The 18,900-nt window shown below is 36.1% G+C and overlaps 1 protein-coding gene across 1 annotated transcript in view; it reads right to left on the bottom strand.

Moving 5' to 3' along the window:
* The window catches only part of LOC106081788 (serine/threonine-protein kinase PAK 2), a 38,193-nt gene that overhangs the window by 16,142 nt on the left and 3,151 nt on the right, over positions 1 to 18,900 (bottom strand). The window lies entirely within an intron of this gene.

The following is an 18,900-nucleotide window of genomic DNA, read 5'->3' as shown; positions in this document are numbered from 1 at the left end:
CGATACCACTCTAAATAATTTTGTTGAATATTGTCCATATCCGACTATATCTGGATATAGCTGCTATTATAGAAAGATTTCCCGATATAGAGTATTGAACCCATAAAATGTGCGATTTAATAAACCTCCACACTTGTCTCATATTCGACCTCTTTTGGCGATCTTTTTGGGCTAATATCTCACATGACTGGATAGAGCATCTCGAAACCTGTCTGCTTACCAAATTTGGAAGCGCCATCTTTTTCCTTGTGGCCATGTTGGCCTCATATCTCTCCAGGATTTTTTTTTTTTAACAAATGACCATATTCGACCTCTTTAGGAGCTCTTTTTTGACTACTATCTTACATGAGTGGATAGAGCATCCCGAGAACTGTCTGCCGACCAAATTTGGGGAATACTTTTTTAAAAAAAATTTGCTTTTACCTGAAGAAAATTAGTTCATAATTTCACATGTGCGAGAATTCGAATTTATTTTTATATACATAAAAAATTCTTTTGTAGTGTAGAAGGGTGTTTTTATGATTTAAGTGGTAGTTTTATATTTTTTCCCAAAATAAACTCCTCTTATTGAAAGGCCCCGTCCCATAAACAGATTTTTTTTGTCATATTACTGCTATATGCAAATTATACCCTACATCACTACTGTGGTACACGGTATTATAATTTAGTGCATTTGTTTGTAACACCCAAAAGGAAGAGAGATAGACCCACTGATAAGTATACCGATCGACTCAGAATCACTTTCTGATTCGATTTAGTTGTGTCCGTCTGTCTGTCCGTCAGTCCATGTTAATTTGTGTACAAACTACAGGTCGCAGTTTACATTCGATCGTCTTCAAATTTGGTACAGTCATGTTTTTCGGCCTAGAGACCAAGCCTATTGAAATTGGAGAAAAATCGGTTCAGATTTTGATAAAGCTTCCATATATATGTTCATCCGATTTGCTGTTATAATGCAATAAAATGACCATTTGTTAACAGATTCTCTCGGAATTTGGCAGGAAGGATTTTCTAATGACTCTTGACATTACTGGTGAATTTCATAGAACTCGGTTCAGATTTAGATATAGCTCTCATAGATATATATCTTCCGATTTTCACTGCTAGAGCCACTGCAATCGTATGTATTGACCAATCTTCCCCAAATTTTGTACAGCGTTTTCCTCGTCGACTTCCACAATATCTATGTATAAAGTTTGCTCGTAGGCGGTTCAGATTTAGATATAGCTCCCATGTATATGTTCGTCCGATTTTGAGAAATATTGCAATAAAGTGCTCACTTGTTAACCGATTCTCTAGAAATTCGGCAGGAAAGATTTTCTAACGATTCTCGATATAACTGGTGAATTTCATAGAAATCAGTTCAGATTTAGCTTTAGCTGCCACAAACTATTATTGCAATAAAGTGATCATTTGTTAACCGATTCTCTCAAAATTTGGCAGGAAGGATTTTCTTATGTCTTTCAATATGACTGGTGAATTTCACAGAAATCGGTTCAGATTTATGTATAGCTGTCATATACGTATTTCAAACGATTTTTGCTTCTTTGGTCACTCCAAGCGCATTATTGGCCAAAATTGTGCACAACTCATTCCTCGATGCCTTGTGGTAGGCATCTAAGAAGTTTGGTCAAAATCGGTTCAGATTTAGATATAGCTCCCATACATGAGTTCGTCAGATTTTGTGAAATTTGCAATAATGTTGTCATTTGTCCAACGTATTTATTACAGTTTGGACATATTTGCTCGAAATTTGATACGGATTGTTGAACAATCCATCTGAAAATATCCGCCAAGGTCCATCAAAATTGGTTCAGAATTAGATATAGCTCCCACTTTGTCCTTTTAGTGTTGGTGTAGGGTATTTTAAAGTCGTCACTTTTGCCTTTCCTTACTGGTTTCCGTTTAATTTCAGTTATTAGCGGGGTATGCAAAAAAAAACGTCCGTCTGCCTGTCGAAAGCACGCTAACTTTTGAATGAGTAAAGCTCGGCGCTTGAAATTTTGCACAAATACTTTTCATTAGTGTAGGTCGGTTGGGATTGTAAATGGGCCATATCGGTCTACGTTTCGATATAGCTGCCATATAAACCGATCTTGGGTCTTGACTTTATAAGCCTCTAGAGGGCGCAATTCTCGTCCTATTTGACTGAAATTTTGCACGTGTTGTTTTGGTATCACTTTCGACAACTGTGTTAAGTATGGTTCAATCGGTTCATAACCTGATATAGCTGCCACATAAGCCGATCTTGGCTCTTGACTTCTTGAGCTTTTAGAGGGAGCAATTCTTATCCGATTTGGCTGTAATTTTTCACGTTGTGTTTTGATATCACTTCCAACAACTGTGTTAAGTATGATTCAAATCGTTTTATAACCTGCTTCTCGAAAGCACGCTAACTTTCGAATGGGTAAAGCTAGGCGCTTGAAATTTTGCACAAATACTTTTTATTAGTGTAGGTCGGTTAGGATTGTAAATGGGTCGGTCCATATTTTGATATAGCTGCCATATAAACCGATATTGAGTTTTGACTTCTTGAGCCTCTAGAGGGGGTAATTATCGTCTGATTTGGCAGAAAATTTGTACGTGGTGTTTTGGTACCACTTCCGAACAACTGTGCAACCTTGGTAAAACTGCCATTGAGCCTCTAGAGGGCGTAATCCTCATCCGACTTGGCAGAAATGTTATACCACGGCTTCTCCCATGACCTTCAATATACGTCTCCAATATGGTTTGAATCGATCTATAGCTTGATACAGCTCCCATATAAACCTATTTCCAGATTTTGCTGATTTTGAGCCCCTACAAGGCCCAATTTTTATCCGATTGGACTGAAATATTACACAATGACCCGGCCCAAATTAGCACGCTCTTACTTGTTTATTGCTAACAAATTCCCTTAGATTTGAACATAAACGCACCACCCCAATGTATACATGATGTATCATGGACAAATGCTTGCACATATGTATGCATATTGTAACTTTTTAATGCGTCATTAAACTCAGCAACGTAAACGAAACTGAGTTTCTTTTGTTGTCACAGAGTAAAGCCTCGAGCTGCAGCGCCAACACCAAATCCATCTCCATTCCCATTGAAAGAAGAACGTGTTATAACTACCAGTATGTAAAAATGCAAATCACGAAACCAATATAGCGCCTTGTCTTCCATGCATGCTACAATATGAAAAAAAAAGCGAATGTCATTCAGCTGTTTACAAATATGCATTTATTGCTCCAAGTTCATTGCGCTATAACACTTAAATTTTGAAAGGGTATGACCCTAAGTCAGCATACATATGTAAATAGTAAATAATTTACGAGTCCCTACCATGTCAAATAAAACATATATCTACCTGTTTTGATTAAGAAAGACTCAATAATATAATGCCAATATGGTCTAACCAATTAGATAAAGTTGACGGGGAAAAAAAAACAAACTTAATTTATTAGAGCGAACGAAATCGAATTGTCAAACCTTATGACACCTATACATCTATACCCATGATATTTCTCTTTATTTTGTATTTGTATTTTTGTTTTTGCATTTGTTTGTCACCTCTTTTGGAAGCTTTGTGTGGTATACATATGAATTTATTAGCTTTATAATGCAGCCTAAACGTGTTTCGAATATTTAAATATCAGTTGGTATAAAAATGAAATTAAATTTTTCTATAATTGGTTTGTATGCAGCTACGTACTTTGAATATCATTAAATAACAATGCCAAAAGAAATTTACTCGTTACCAAGACACTGTTTGGCGTGTGCTGATATGCGTTGTTTTTTATCTTTCAAAAAATAAAGCAAAAATTATCTATCAAAATCATTTTTTAATGTTATTTACATATGATAACACAACATGGATCAAATCAAATATAGACTGTGCTCGTAATTATGAAAGTACAATATATCGTATTTTTATATCACATAATGAAGTCGATGACTTAAATTGTTATTATCAATTACTCATAATCTGGAAAAAGACACTTTGCTAACCGATTTAAATGTTATGAAGAGCAACACGAAGTGTAAAGGCCGTCATCTTCATTTAAAGCAGCATACATCATATATATTAGAGAAAGTATAGTGGATTTTCCACAAACAGGTCAACAACATGAGCTAGAAAGACGTTTCCCTCTTATCCTAATAGTGACTGGTGGATGATTTTGAAAGTAGACGACAGAGAAAAATTAAACAGAAAATGTCACATCCTAACAACTATGGTAGAATCAAATTATGGGTAGCGTCACTCGTCCAGGTGATTTAATATTGAGGAATTTCAGAGTTGTATGGTCCATGTTAAAACGATTTACGATTTATTTTATTTGTGATACCAACACAATAATATATGCTCTTATATATGACAGTGTTGGTTTCATATATGTTTAGACAATAATTAAGTCTAGTTTGCAAAAAAAAAATTATAAAAATTAAAGCTTGTAATTGTAATTAAAATTAAAAAAAAAAGAATAGATTCAAAATTTTAATAATACTATAATTTAATATTTAAAAAAAAAAATTTAATATTAACATTATTGGAAAAATGAGAAAAGCTCTTTTCTGAAAGTTGTAAAATTACTTATGCATTGAATGTTCGAAGGAAGGTTTTTCCAGAGACGTATTGTAACAATGAAGAATTGTCTCTCTGAGTTCCGGCAGTTTATTCTCGGTGGTATAATTTGCAGTCCTCTATTAGATCGTGCAAATTTTAGATAGGCAAGAAGATACCCAAAATAATCTTTCGTTTGGATAATTTTGTGAAGAAGAATTAGACTTTTAATATTAAGATCATTTGTAGCGCAAATTGCAAAATACTTTCATGGCGTTTTCTATTAAAGATGAATCTGGTAATGTCATTGAAGGCAACAGTAAGTCTGCCTTCAATGACAAATTACAGTTGTAGTAAACTTCGCAGCCATATAGGAAAGAGGGAATCAGATATGATTTCGCAAGCAGCATGAGGATTTGAAATGGTGTAGAGAGGCTTACTGCCACACAGATTATGCAGCATTCCATACACTTTGCCAAGAGTTTTACTGATGTCATTAGTCCAGGTTAAATTACAATTAAAAGTTAAACCCAAGTTACAAGCAGTTTCAACTCGTGATATTGAAGTGTTATTAAGATGTATAATTAAATTATCCAGAATAGTTAGTTTACGTCTATGAATTACCAGTAGTTTCGACTTGGGTTCATGCAAAGTTTATTATTTTTTGCCCAGTTATAAACTTGATTCAAATCATTGTTTATATCAGATACACATTTTTGAATATCGCTTATTTTGGCGAAGGTTTTAACTAACATCTAACAGAGCGGTGCAGCAGCTCCTTTTCTTCCGGTATCCAGATTGTCTGTCAGATAGTAAGTTATTCTCAGTTAGAAAATTACTTATTTGATCAGACATAATGCGTTCTAAAGCTTTAGACAGGAAAGGTAGTATAGCTATGGGGCGGTACACTCTATTTGCTTTGGGAATAGGTAAAATCTTTGCGATTTTCCACTTAGCAGGACAAATCGTTTTAGTCAATATGGAGTTGAAAATGTAAGCTATATGGGGTATTAAGCCAGGTAGTAATAGCCTCAGAAAGCGTGGATCAATTACATCTAATCCCATAGTATTGAATTTAATTTTGTGAATCCTTGCGAAAATCTCATTCCCATATACACAGCGGAAAGTAAATGGATTCTCAAAGGATGGAGTGCATAGCTGTTCATATATGTCCGAAATTGGTTCCACAGTTTCCATGTTAACGAAACGTTCGTTAAGCTCATTTAAGTCAACATGCGAATTGTTTAGATGTTCAGTTCTATCTCCGATTCCAATGTTACGAATTTCCCTCCATTTGTATTTGGTGTCTACAGCAGTTTGAAATTTATTTTGAAAATAGGTCGATTTTGCTGTGTTGATTTGTTTTGAATCAGTCTTCCTGGCAGATTTGAATTGACTATGTAAGAAGGGAGTTTTAAAATGTGTCCAACGTTCATATGCAGCATTTTTTTTTTTTCAATCAGGTTTTTAATGGTTTCGTTGAACCAAGGAGGTTGGCAGTATTTTACTTTTATTGATTTTATAGGAATACAACAGTTATATTGGGTTGCCCAAAAAGTAATTACGGATTTTTTAAAAGAAAGTAAATGCATTTTTAATAAAACTTATACTTTTTTACACTTTTTTCTACAGCAAGCTAAAAGTAACAGCTGATAACTGACAGAAGAAAGAATGCAATTACAGAGTCACAAGCTGTGAACAAATTTGTCAACGCCGACTATATGAAAAATCCGCAATTACTTTTTGGGCAACCCAATATATTGATTTTATCCCATTTTGAAGAAAATGTAATTGTTCATCGACCTTCGTTGGTTGATAAATAAAGTCCCAATGTATTCCAGAAAAGTGTCGGTTAAGTGCAATTAGGTCAATATTTGTAAAATCACGATAGGTTTTAGTTTGATTTAGTTTTTTAACATTTCAGTCATATGTTAGAAAAATTAAATCGTGTTTAGAAAATCCAGAAGCAGATAGCTGATTATATAACAATACCTTAAGACTTTTGACTCACGAAAAAAACAATTGATAAATATCATGTAGATTCTGAATTATTACTAAAAGGAAAACCAGAAAACCCTATAACTGTATTTTAGGATTGTAATATCTATTGAGTTCTAAATGTCTTTATTTTATTTTTTAATAACTTCACTTATGTTATCATTAGCTTGGGACAATTTACGTTTCACACCCCTTATATAAGGCAACAATTAAAATGGTTAGAAAATTAAAAAACCCCAAAATCCACACTTCAATGAAAAACCAAAAGACGCATGATGAAAGCCTACCAAATAACTTTGGGTTAACATTGTCACGAACAAATTAATCGATTTTCCATCCGTATGTATGTAAATAAATGCTTATTCATATGGTGTGTGTATGTGCGTGTGTGTCTGCGAGTATAGAAGAGCGCACTAAAATACACTCATTAAAATTAAAAACAACAACAACAACAGCAGCAACACAACAAACAATGACATCGATACGCTTTAAATTTCATAGTCGGGGGACAGTCGTGCTGCATTAAGTGCGACTTGCATATGGGTGCTTGTTCCAAGTACATGTATACATACGAATGACGTAGTAGCCAACGTAGTCAGCCACAAAGCAAAATTCATGTACTTCTTCAATATACATAATTACATTTTCGTAAAGAAACAAAAACACAAAATAAAAACAAAAACATTTAATAAGTTCATCCGTATGTCGACAGAAAAAAAATCCCCACTACACAGTGGGTTAGGTTAGGTTAAAGTGGCAATATGAAATTGGACTCATTTTATATAACAGACAGTGTTGCCACTCAAGAAAATTATTTCTAAGCAAAATTTAAGAAAAATCCTACCAAGCCCAACCAAAACCTACCAAATATTTTAAAAGCCAAAAATAAGGTATATGTTTTATACTCACCACCGAAGAGTTGGCCATTTTGCCATTCCATCAAATTGTATATCTTGAATGCTACAAAGTACTAGATCGTCGTTATTCATATAGGATCTAGACGTGTACGTCCGCCTTTTGCCGAAATTACTCTAAAGCTTAACGTTTAAAGAAGGCCACTATCTTGATATAGCACCCTTTATACCGATCTCCCGATGAGAAATCTTGAATTCATAAAGTCGTAGTTTTGTCCCGATTTCAATGAACAACCACACTGAGTTTGAATAAAGCTATCTTTAGAGCCCAGATATGCGCTTATACTACCCACATTCGCTGTTACAGCAAGTTGCATGGATTATGGACCACATCTGATTATGGACCAAATCATAGCCCTAATTTCCGATTGAAGGCATTGAATGCACAAAAGCCTCATTTCCTACCCACAATTTGAAAAGTTTGGAAGAGATCCTTTAACATTCGTACCAGTTACAGTCAATATTGGAACTTATTGCCTTTTTACTGAAATTTGAAGTAGTGAGACCCCTTTGTTACAGTATTTGATCCCTTGACATCCATGGTTTTGTTCTGCACTCTTAACGAATACACAGAAATGAATTTTGAGTTATTATCGGCGTTTTTTTCAGTAATTTACCAAGTATTTATATATTAGAAGAAACTCCATAAATTAAGGTCAACCTACCAAGAAAATAAAAACCTACTAATTTTGGTAGGAACCTACTAAAAACGGTACCACTGATCACAGTAGTGACAGACCAAACGTCATTAACGCAGCAGCCTCTAGCTTTATCCATGCCAGTCGATTATCCCAAGTGCGTCCTAATTTTCCGGTGCAGGCAGATTCGTTGCACGGACCCCACTTACCTCAGGAAGGGTAGACAACGAACATAAGCTGAATTTTTAGCTGGAACACTTTGATCAACGTAACTTGGCTACCGGTTTAGGCATTTTGGCTGGAACACTTTGAGCGATGTAACTTAGGTACCGGTTTAGGCAAGAAGTGGTCTGTTAAGTCACTCTCGAACACCGGTAGACAGGATGACAGGACCACAATCACTTTTGGCGACGAAACTGTGACTGATCCGAAGAGATGCGCCAACTTGTTCAACCGTCAATTTATTGTGCATCCCGAGAGTTGCAAGGCTAGGAGGAGAGCTATTTGTTGTATCGGTGATCTCCCCAGCCGATGAACAGCCATTACAATTTATCATAGACGAAGTTACGAATGTCAACCGTGGCGCCAAATCATCCAAGGCGTTGGGTCCCAACGGAATCTCTTAACTGATGTTGAAAAATCTGGATCTACTTGGAGTCGAGTACCTTACTACTGTCCTCAACCTGTCTTTGAACACTCTTATAGTACCCGATGTCTAGAAGATGGACAAAGTGATGCCGCTACTGAAGCCAAAAAGGACCCGATTAAGGGGGAGTCGAAGAGACCGAGCTCCCTTCTCTCTAGGCTCGTTGGCGTATTTTCATTCACCAGGCTTTAGCGGATGTGGATGATAGCGATTATTCACATAAGTTTTCAGCAACCACTGCTGAGACGGCTACTGAGTCTCCAAAACCACTACTTCTATACACCTTTAGTCTCACCTTGCTAGACCAGGTAGACTTTATTTTATTATTTCTTTCTTAATTACAGCTACTGTGCATGGTGGTCATTGTCATCGTTGGTATTTTTAATGCAATTCGCCACAGCCAAATCGATTTGTGAACTTTAAATATTCAAAAAAACAAAAACTACCACCAATCGTTGTCAACTTTTGATTTTGTTAACCCTGCGTGACAAGCACAAACATGTAGGTAAGAGACGAGTCGCGAGCCTATAACTAAGCAACAATAAGCTATTATTCAGCAGCGTACGGCACCACAACTCAACGTTTAGTGTTGGAGCGTATAAAGTATTATCTTATGTGTGTGATTCATCTTTTATTCCAAGTAAATGTGTTACGTTAAATTGAAATACCGAATATAAAATGGAAAGAAAACGTAATAAATTACAAACATCATACCCACATACAACACCCAGGGAGTGCTGGGGGCGAGACGTTGACGCCGCACGCCGACGAAGGCAAAAGCCAAGTGGTGGAAGTGGAATGGAAATGAAAGAAAATGTGGCAGTGTAAGGAATAGGTGAAAAAAGTATGAGAAATAAATACACACATCGGTTTGGATCGGATCGGATCTGAGCGGAGCTTTTTACTTTTTTGCTGCTGTTAATAATATATGCACACACAAGATGAAATGTTCAAAACAAAGCCATATTGTGATGGCAGATGAAATACAACGGAATAAATGAGTTTGAAGTGTTTGTTGGTGTTGTCTATCTCGTTGTCTATTTGAAAGGCCGGCCATTGGGTAGTCGTCAGCCAGCCAGTCAACCAAAGTCTATCTCTGTTGGGATTTTCGAAATTAATTTCCTTTTATTTGGGAGTGAGAGAAAACAATACTCCCTATAATATTTTATTACCATTACTATGTATGTATTTAGTATGGGGTTATGAAATTATTTCTTCCTCGCTTTAATGTTATATTACGTGTGACTTATTTCATTTTCATTGCAATAAAATTTAAATGTGGCAATAACCAAATGTTATCAATCTCCATATAACATGCGTACATATATACATTTGTATATATGCATACACATATATACAGTTTCTCTCTCTCTCACTCTTCAGCAAACTACACAGAAAAAAAATCGATTTCGTTCAAGAAATTTATTGATCCAATCGATTTTTTAATTGAAACTGGTTCAATCACGTAAATGAGAAATTTCAGTCACAATTTTTGTAATTAGTAGTAAATAATTAAAATAAACAAGTAAAAGCGTGCTAAGTTCGGCCGGGCTTAAAAAGTCAAGTCCCAGATCGGTTTATATGGCAGCTATACCAGGTTATGGACCGATTTGAAAGATTCTTGACACAGTTGTTGAAAGTCATAACAAAGCACCTCATGCAAAATTTCAGCAGAATCGGATAATAATTGCGCCCTCTAGTGGCTCAAGAAGTCAAGACCCCAGATCGGTTCATATGGCAGCCATATCAGGTTATGGGCTGATTTCATCCATAATTGGAACAGTTGTTGGAAGTCCTGACGAAACACCTCATGCAAAATTTCAGCCAAATTGGTTAAGAATTGCGCCCACCAGAGGCTCAAGAATCAAGACCCCTGATCGGTTTATATGGCAGCTACGCCAGGTTATGGACAGATTTGAACCATAATTAGCACAGATGTTGGAAGTCATAACAAAGCACCTCATGCAAAATTTCAGCAGAATCGGATAATAATTGCGCCCTCTAGTGGCTCAAGAAGTCAAGACCCCAGATCGGTTCATATGGCAGCCATATCAGGTTATGGGCTGATTTCATCCATAATTGGAACAGTTGTTGGAAGTCCTGACGAAACACCTCATGCAAAATTTTAGCTGAATCGGATAACAATTGCGCCCTCTAGTGGCTCAAGAAGTCAAGACCCAAGATCGGTTTATATGGCAGCTATATCAGGTTATGAACTGATTTCCACCATACTAAGCACAGATGTTGGAAGTCATAACAAAACACGTCATGCAATATTTCAGCCAAATCGGATAAGAATTGCGTCTTCTAGTGGCTCAAGAAGTCAAGATCCAAGATCGGTTTATATGGCAGCTATATCAAAACATGGACCAATATGACCCATTTACAATCCCTTCCGACCTACACTAATAAGAAATATTTGTGCAAAATTTCAAGCGGATATCTCTACTTCTTCGAAAGTTAGCGTGGTTTCGACTTACAGACGGACGGACATGGCTAGATCGACTTAAAATGTCAAGACGATCAAGAACATATATTGGGTTGCCCAAAAAGTAATTGCGGATTTTTTAAAAGAAAGTAAATGCATTTTTAATAAAACTTAGAATGAACTTTACACTTTTTTTCTAAAGCAAGCTAAAAGTAACAGCTGATAACTGACAGAAGAAAGTGCAATTACAGTCACAAGCTGTGAAAAAATTTGTCAACGCCGACTATATGAAAAATCCGCAATTACTTTTTGGGCAACCCAATATATACTTTATGGGGTCTTTGACGAATATTTCGAGGAGTTACAAACAGAATGACGAAATTAGTATACCCCCATTCTATGGTGGAGGGTATAAAAATCAATTAAAGTTGCATATTAAAAAATTATTGGAAATTTTGGAATTTTGATTTAATTTTTTAATTGATCCAATTAAACAAATTATAAAAAATTTTCGAATTTTTCAATTAATTGAACCTATTAAAAATCTGATTGAAATTTTTTTAAACTTATTTTTGAAATCCATTTCGTATAATCAGCTGCCATGGGGTTGCTTTAACGGACATGTGGCGCGTATGGACCTTCGAAATTTCCTTCCAGTTAGGGGACGATATGTAATATGGAGCATTAATAAAATCAATTGAAGGCTACATTGCAGATATTACAAAATAAAGGGGTTTGGGGAATAACAACAATTTGTAAATCAGACATTTTTCGATTCAATTAAATAAATGGTTGATTCAATCAATAATAATTAAAAAATTTTATTGAATTGTGATTGAAAATTGCTTCAGATTCAATTGAAAAATTAATTGCATCAATTACAAAATTTATTGAATCGATTAATTTTTTAATATAAAATTGCAAAAATTTCAATCACGACTATAATGAAAAAAAAAAAATATTCAAATAAAAAAGTGATTGAATCAGTTAATTTTTTAATATCAACCTGTCTTAATTTCAATTACCATTTTAATTGAAAAAAATTCAGATTTAATTAAAAAATTATTGATTCAAATAATTGAAATTGAATAATTGAAAAAGTTTTTTTAATTAAATTTTTAATTCAAAAAATTTCTGAAATTTTTTATTGTGTACATCGAAGATATTATAATAGAAGGGTCATGGGGTCTAACAATAATTTGCAATTCAAATATTTTGCGATTCAATTAAAAATATGTTTGAAGTTTTGCTTATGTCGTTTTGGTATGACTTCCAATAACTGTTCTAAGTATGGTTTAAATCAGTATACAACCTGATGGAGCTGCCGATCTCCCAGTTTGACTTGTTGAGCCTCTGGAGGGCGCAATTATTATTGGATTTGCCTGAAATTTTGGAGGTAGTGTTTTTCTATGTCTGTTGTTTTTCTATTCGAAAAAGTCATTTAAAGAACTTGGCAAATGCGATCCATGGTGGAGGGTATAAAAGATTCGTTCCGCCCGAACTTAATATGCTTTTACTTGTTTGACAGTTGCAAAAATGGCAATCACGTCTGTAATTGAAAAAAATCATATTCAATTAAAAAAAATGATTGAAACAATTAATTTTTTAATTGAAAATTGAAAAAATTTCAATCATCAATCATGATCGTAATTAAAAAAATTGTAGATTCAATTAAAAAAATATTGAATCAATAAATTTTTTAATAGAAAACTGTCCATAATTTCAACCACGATCGCAATTTAAAAAAATTTAGATTTTAAGAAAAAATAATTGATTCAATTAATTTTTTAATTCAAAACCTTTCTATTTTCAATTAAATATTTAATTGAAAAATATTTCGTGTTATTTTTTTCTGTGTGGCATAGTATATATGCACATTCTATTATATTGAGAGCTCATTAGTTTTTTTTTTTTGGCTAGTGAAGAAAGATTTTCCTATCTCAATTCGTTTTCATTCATCGTTAATGTATTATAATGATGATGCATTACCCCCTTCCCCCTATACGCCTCTTCCTTCTCCTCTTAGTTTTTTCATTTCATTATTTCTCATTGTTGTTGTTCTTGTTGTGCCTTCATTCATTAGAAATTGATTTAACATTGGGGAAAATTTGAAATGCCACAAACATTTTCAGACCATTGCCGTTGAGAGCAGTGTGTAGTAGTAGTACATCTGCTGCAGATAATTTGACAAAACCAGAAGAAGAAGCAGAACCTAAAAGTATTAGGTCAACGACATCATTTATACGACGAAGACTATTTGAAACATTAATGATGAATGACGACAAGATGAAGACGACGACGGCGGCGTTTACCACGGCGACAAAGAAATGATTTGAATGACCCATTTGGAAATTTGAATGGGGATTTAAAAATTAGACGCTCAAAATACCTACGTAGTAAATGAAAATGACAAAGACTTCATTTATACGTTTCTAGAGGATCCAAAAAAAATGTACTAAATGTAATTTGTAAAAACTTAAGCCTAATTATGCTGTTTATAGCAATTGTATTAAACTACTGGCAACAAATCCCCAACATATTTGATGCAATCGACATATTAATCAATGTGCAACCGATTTATTTATTATGTCATTGTATAGTTCCAGTACTGACCTTACCAAATATTCCCGGCTTGAACAGATTTAAGTTTGGTCGAACTTGGGATGATCACCATCCCAATCAGAATGAAATATTATCTAAGATTAGGTCAGCTTATAGTGGCACTCAATTAGCCACTTCAGGCCATTTTAATACCAAAGTAACAAGAGAAGCAAGACCACAGGAACATGAGAGGCAAGATGCATTCTAGACAGAGCCAGGGCTGTGGAGACGACCAGAGTTGTCCGAAATGGGATAAATATGAGCATCAAACAAGCTGGAACTTTGAGCTCCAATCTGTGTGGTGTTCTGGGTTGTCACGTGAACCTTAGCTGGGAGCTACCGGGCGCGTCCACAGGTTGCGGATAGTGGAATGCTCCATACGAAGTAGCTGCAACTGCAGTCGCGGACAACTGCGGTATCGAGTGGAGAGTCTCAGTGAGAGGCCGGGTGGCACCAACTCTTGCTTAATGATGACTATGATGCTCGATACAAAAAGGAGAGTTATTGGCGCCCGGTCGTATGGACGGCAACGAGCTTGCTCGCCTATAAGAACTTGACGGGGATCGCCAGCTTCACGTGCAGGTATGGCTATAAAAACCAGAGTTGACGTTATGAATTCAAAATCAGAGTATTCGGGCTCCGACTTCGATCCGAGGTAAGACTTTCCAGCCCTGAAGAGAACAGCAGATTTCCTATAGCTTTAGGTCTTAACGTTTCCTGGCAAGTCATCATTTCTTTGGGATCGAACCACCTCTAATAATTTTTACCATTAACCGAACATCGGATTTCATAATCTCTAAACGCCGGACATATGTCAATCAAAAAAAAATACGATTAGGACGGCTTCAGAGAGTACACAAATCGCCGCTTCAGTGAGCTGCCATCTCCGTCATATATATTGGGTTGCCCAAAAAGTAATTGCGGATTTTTTAAAAGAAAGTAACTGCATTTTTAATAAAACTTAGAATGAACTTTAATCAAATATACTTTTTTTACACTTTTTTCTAAAGCAAGCTAAAAGTAACAGCTGATAACTGACAGAAGAAAGAATGCAATTACAGAGTCGCAAGCTGTGAAAAAATTTGTCAACGCCGACTATATGAAAAATCCGCAATTACTTTTTGGGCAACCTTATATATGTATTGCTGAGAAGAAATTCAGCAGCCGCTCGCTTTATACCAATCGGGTGAATACCCCAACTTTCCGACGCAGGAAGGTATACTCGCAGACGAGCGTGACGTGATTCGCTGTTCCGATCTACAGACCCTTCTGGAGTTATGGCACAGTCGCAGAGTTCCTGGATTTGGATATTCAACAGAACCAAGCAGACGAAAGATACAACACACAGCTACAACAGACCCACAATCTGGAAGGACCCGATGGATTCCTACATCGGCAAGGGATGTGTACAACACACTGCTACAACAACAACATACCACATAATCTGGAAACTAAATCTAAAAATCAATACCCGGCACGGGTTAGCTATGACCAACTGCAACTTCAATATGTGTGATGTTAATCGTTTTCACGGAAGTTTAGCTGCGAGCTAACGGGCGTGTCCACAGGTTGCGGGTAATGGAATGCTTCATACAGCGGTATCGAGCGAAGAATCTCAGTGAGAGCGGTATCGAGCGGATAGTTTTAGTGTGAGACAAGACAGCATGGGACTCCACATGCAAATGTGACTACAAAAGCAATCAATGGGGTGGTCAATGGACATAAATGGAATCTATAGATATAGCAATCGAAGCAAAGTAGCTTGGGAGCCCGCATAGGCATGGTGTGGTCTACTGTTAGTTTCGAACCTGCAAGAGGGGTGATAGGTGGGGCAACAGTGACGGATCCGAAGAGATGCGCAGGGTTATACGACCTCTTGGCAACGTAACAAGTGGAGAGTCTCATGCCATCTGCAACAACAACGTCTAAGTGGCCCAATTGCTGTCATGATAAACTTGGACAGTCAGACGGCGCTGAAGTAGAGATGGCAAAATATCGATGGTATTATCGGTACATTATTTCTTTCTTAAAATCGATAGATATTTTTCCTATCGAAACTATCAAAAAAGTTCAATTAATTGCAAAAGGGAAGAAAAATAGGAGGTAATCCGATACTGAATATATCCCTTTTTTCATCCGATTTGGCTGACATTTTGCACAATGATTTCTCTCATGACTTCCAAATGACTTTATTAAATTTGGTTTTATTCGGTCTTTAATTTGACATTGATTCTGCTGATTTTTACTTCTCTTTTTAGTTTCAAATATATGTAGGTGAGGGGAAATTAACGATAGTATGGATACTTTCGATATTTATAATTAGAAATATCGAATGTTTCGATTATCGATAATTTGCCAGCTCTACGCTAAAGGATGTAGCGTCAGGCAAGGTGAGGTCGGGACTGTATAGAAGATGCAAAAAGCTTTTTGGACCGGTTCCAAGCCATCAAGGGTTGAGGGGGAAAGAGGCGGCCGAAGAACTGCCCAGGAATGGTTTATCGGCATCAGCGAGCCCTTCCCGGGGCTTCTTATCTGATTAGGAGCTTTGCACAAATACTGCGCTAATGATTCATGGGATGGTTCTGTGTGTTGCAGGGTGGCGAATACATTCAGTGTTAAGGGTATTCACCACACCCGCCTCAGCGACGTTCCTGCCTGTTGTCGTTGTTGTAGCAATGTGTTGTACACTGAGGCGCAGCCTTCGACGATGAAGAACTCCATCGGATCAATCCGGAACGTACAATCTGCTGCCATGGGACTGACTGACTGAAAGCAGACTTTACTGGTTATTGCTATATCAGGTCTTTGACATCGCGATCGAAGGCGGACTTTTGCACGTCATCTGTCGAAATCATTCTAAGAGTAAAGCTCTTTCCGCTCATTGATGTAGGTCAGATTGCAAATGAGCCAAATTCATCCATGTTTAGATATACAATAGCTCCCATAAAAAAGCATCTCCCGATTTGTCTTCGTAAGCCTCTAGAGGTCGACTTTAGCTGAAATTTTGCACAGTGACTTCTTTGTTGACCGCCTACATCTGACCAAGTTTGACCCATATCGATCCATAACCTGACATAGCACCCATATAAACCTATCTTCCAAGTATACGTCGTGACTCCCTAAAGGCTCCAATTCTGATCAGATTTGTCTGATGTTTGCAAGATGACATCTCTTATGACCTCCAAGATCTATTTCAAGTATGATCCCAAAAAACTAATCTCACAATTTGTGATCTTAAGCACCTACAGAAAGTAATTCTTATTTAAATATATAACCAGTAAGGAAAAGCAAAAGTCGGGCTGAACCGACTATATAATACCCTAGAATTATAAATCCGGGCAAAATATAAATATATATGTATATGAGAGCTATATTCAAATCTGAACCGACTTTCAAACAGATCTTTTGAAAATTTTTGTTACTACGGCCATATAAGTGCAAATCCGGCGATAAATATGTATGGGTGCTACATCCAAATTTGAAACGATTTTGATGAAATCTCGCAAACAGTAACAAAGCTGTCCGTGCCAAATTTTGTACAGATCGGTTGAAAATTGTATCTAGTACGGCCATTTAAGTGCAAATCGGGGGATACATATATATGAGAGCTATACCTAAATCTAAACCAATTTCGATGAAACTTTGCAGATATGTGAAAATCAGTAACAAAACAATCCATGCCAAATTTTGTGCAGATGGGTTGAAAACTGTAGCTGCTATGGCCATTAAAGTGTAAATCGAGCGATACATATATATGGGAGCTATATCTAAATCTGAACCGATTTAGATAGAATTTTGCAGATATGTCAAAATCAGTAATAAAACAATACATGCCAAATTTGTGCAGATCGGTTGAAAATTACAGCTACTACGACCATTAAAGTGCACATCGGGCGACTCATATATATGGGAGCTATATCTAAATCTGAACCGATTTTGATAAAACTTTGCAGATATTTTAAGATCAGTAGCAAAACAATCAATGGCAATTAATGTGCAGATCGTTTGAAAATTGTAGTTACTACGGCGATTTGAGTACAAATCGGATGGGAGCTATCTATATCCGAACCGATTTTTAGCAAAATCAATAGCGTTCATCCTTGGGCCAAAAAAATAATATGTGCAAAATTTCGTGATGATTGATTGATGAATACATGGACTCACAGACGGACAGACGGACATGACTAAATCGAATCAGAAAGTGATTCTGGGTCGATCGGTATACCTATCAATGGGTTTAGGTCCTCTTCTTCTAAGCGTTGCAAACAAATGAAAAAACTTATAATATCTAGTACCTCAGTGCTGGTGTAGGGTATAAAAATCAATGGGAATTTCACTTGTTTTTCCTCCTACCGTTTCTGCTCTTCTTTTGTACATTACCACGGAGTATCTCTATCTGCTCTTCTTGTCTTCTTTTATCGTCTACCTTCTTCTAAGGCAAACACAATAAACTTAAGATATCCGAGCGAAGCCCTCTTCCAACCTAACCTAAGCATGTCGAGTCCAGCAAATAGGTATGCAATTTTAACATTTAAAAGTAAACCCCCTTGGACGGAAAAGTAATGGCGCTCGGCTAATATAGGACAAGAACTTGACAAGTAAAATTTACCGGTTTTATATCCCACCTTTTCCTGGAAATTGAAAAACTACAAATTGGTAATTATTCAATGATTAATTTGAACTCGCAAAGTATTGTTGCTAAACACATCAAAGCACTCATATACTTTGGCCAATGGAAAAAGATATCCAAAACAACAAGTGCACACACACACACACACGGTACAATATAATTTTAAACAAATCTGTTTGCGTATTCAAATAATGAATCACCACCAACCGACCCGATGGCAAGTCAAATTTGTTGGTTTGTGGTATTTTCAATTCTAACTAGGCTATATATATATATTTACGCATTGCATGTCTCAGAATTATTATACTATTATATGTAATAATAATCATAATGAGTAAACAACACACGCATTCAGGAATGACTTAGAAGATAGAGATCATACGACGTGTGTATGTTCCATGTTCTTACATTCTTCATGCGTCCGAAAAATACATAAACAAATATTACAGAGCACCACCATCTGGGCCATAGAGGAGAGAATCAAAGAAAACGAATGGTA

Source organism: Stomoxys calcitrans, chromosome 2, assembly GCF_963082655.1.
Source record: "Stomoxys calcitrans chromosome 2, idStoCalc2.1, whole genome shotgun sequence".
Lineage (NCBI taxonomy): Eukaryota > Metazoa > Arthropoda > Insecta > Diptera > Muscidae > Stomoxys > Stomoxys calcitrans.
The sequence above is the reverse complement of the archived record's forward strand: the minus strand, read 5'-3'. Positions and strand labels throughout refer to the sequence as shown.